This window comes from Lycorma delicatula, chromosome 1, assembly GCF_047948215.1.
Source record: "Lycorma delicatula isolate Av1 chromosome 1, ASM4794821v1, whole genome shotgun sequence".
NCBI classification, from domain to species: domain Eukaryota; kingdom Metazoa; phylum Arthropoda; class Insecta; order Hemiptera; family Fulgoridae; genus Lycorma; species Lycorma delicatula.
Genome location: NC_134455.1, coordinates 31,511,044 through 31,513,543, shown reverse-complemented (window position 1 = coordinate 31,513,543; position 2,500 = coordinate 31,511,044). Strand labels below are relative to the sequence as shown.

At 57.0% G+C, this 2,500-nt stretch overlaps 1 pseudogene; it reads left to right on the top strand.

The window, feature by feature from the left end:
- The window catches only part of LOC142318648 (large subunit ribosomal RNA), an 8,711-nt pseudogene that overhangs the window by 4,159 nt on the left and 2,052 nt on the right, over nucleotides 1-2,500 (top strand).

Sequence of the window (2,500 nt, the reverse complement as noted above, 5' to 3'; positions counted from 1 at the left end):
TGGCCCATAGTCCAACTTCACCGGATTTCGTTAATGTCCTCCCGCCTGTGGCTGTTCTAACGGAGGCAGAATGGCGAGAGCGGCTCTTGACAGGTATGAGGGGTTGGGATCCTTCAACCTGCCGCACAGGCGGCCGGGAGGTGCTGCGCTTGTTGCGCGATGCGGCGAGGCTCCATGAACTGCCAAGCCAGGAAGTGGTGGAAGCAGTCTATGGTGCCCTCGTAGATTTCCTTGGTGGTTCCACGGGGGAATCTAGCCCTCCTGGTAGGACGCGGGGTGGTGGCCGTAAACCGGGCCGCCCCGCCAATAGAGCGCGTAAGCGGTACTTGTACGCTCGCGCGCAGGACCTCTACAAGAAGGACGCCGGCCTTCTTGCAAAGCATGTTCGTCTGGGTACGGATTTTACAGCTCAGCGTACCCACGACCTAGCCCGACAGGACGTAAGCGACCTGTATTCTGCCCTCTGGGGAACGGGGGTGGATGTGCGGCTAGCTGATCCTGCTGGTGGGCCCGTATTGGGTCTGGAGCTATTTGAGCCCATTACGGAGGCGGACGTCAGGAAACGCCTCGGCAGGATCAAGGGGTCCACAGCCTGCGGCCCGGATAACATTAAAAGGGCAGCTCTTTCCGGCCGCATAGTACCTAGGCTGTTAGCCGGCGTTTATAACCAAGTGCTTGCTTCTGGGCGGGTGCCCGCCGCCTGGAAGGAACATAGGACCACGCTGATTCCTAAAGAGGGGAAGGATCATACACAAGTGGTCAATTATAGGCCGATCACGATAAGTTCTCTCCTCAGTCGCGTGTTCTGGGGAATCGTTGATCAAAACTTACGCAAGGTTGTCAGAACGAATCCTCGGCAAAAAGGGTTCGTGGCGGAAGCGGGCTGTTTCGCGAACATACAACTGTTGGACCAGATCACCCGGTTGATGAAGTCGGAGAAGGGTGGTGTCGGTGTGGTGCTGGATGTTAGCAAAGCCTTTGACACAGTACCGCACCAGGCAATCGAACATGCGCTCCGAAGGAAAGGGGTCCCCTCCCCGATCGCGGAGTTGGTCCTGGAGAGCTATCGGGCCCTTTACACCCGTATAGCTCACCATAACGGTTGTATTGAGGTGGTGCTCCAGCGAGGCGTTAAGCAGGGTGACCCTCTGTCTCCCCTGCTTTTCAACATGGTCATGGAGCCTATGTTAGAACAGCTGGAGTCTATGCCGGGATATCCGTTGCCTGACGGATCGAATATTTCTTGTCTCGCCTTCGCTGACGATTTAGTTTTGTTAGCGTCAGACGCCCCGAAGGCGCAGCGTCTCCTGGGTGTTGTGGAAGGCTACTTAGGAAACTTGGGTATGTCGCTGTCCGTGCCCAAGTGTTTAGCCTTCCAGTTTGTTAAAACTAGAGACTCTTGGTACCTAGGGGACCCCGGCATCAAAGGGCAGAGGGAAGCCGTCCGCGCGGCCACAGCGGACGAGCACTTCCCCTATCTCGGAGCGAGTTTTTCGCCATGGCGCGGTTTTGACTTGGACGCTTTGCGGACTAGATTCTCCGGAATCTTGTCCAGGGTTGAACGCCTCGCCCTTAAGCCGCACCAGAAGCTAAATCTCCTCCGTACTTACCTAGTCCCGGGAATTCTGCATGAGCTGGTGGTTGCCCTGCCAGCGGCCAGTACCTTGCGCGAGATAGACCAAGAGGTGCGGAATTCCCTAAAACGCTTTATGCACCTGCCACAATCGATCTGTAACGGGGTTCTCTATTGTGGCAGGGGAGACGGAGGACTGGGTATGCCGCGGCTAGAGCGGCTAGTTCCTAGGGTGGCGTTAATGGCCGGGCTCAGGTTCCAAAACTCGCCTGACCCCGCCGTAAGAGCTCTTGCCGGATGCGTCAGTACTACTGCACGTCTCCGTAGACTGGCTAATAGCGTTCGGGTAAACTACCCATACACGGCAACCGACTTGCGACGATTAAAAACTCGGTTTGCCAAGCAAGAGCTCGAAACCTGGAAGGCTTTGAGTGCTCAGGGCAGGGCTGTCTCGGCCCTCGCGGGAGACAGGTGGGCGAACGAATTCCTTCGGGACCCCACTCTGTTGAAGCCCTGCCGGTTCATCACTGCTTTACAGCTGAGAACCGACACTGGTGGTAACCGTACTAGCCTACACCGAGCACGGCCCCAGGCGGATCTGAGATGTCGCAGATGTCGGGTTGGTAAGGAGACGCTAGCCCACATTCTCGGGCAGTGTACACACACTAAGCCCGCTCGGATCCATAGGCACAATGAGATCCGTGATCTCATTGAGTCTGAATGCCAGAGGGATGAGGCAACAGTGGTCAGCAAAGAGCCGCAGCTCACCCTGGTGGGATCGGGGAACCTCAAACCCGACCTGGTCATAGCGAACCGGGAAGGGGTCTTCGTGGTCGATGTCACCGTCCGCCATGAGGATGGGGAGAACCTGTCTCGCGCAAGGGATGAGAAGATACGAAAGTATCGCGGTCTGTTGCCTCAAGTCCA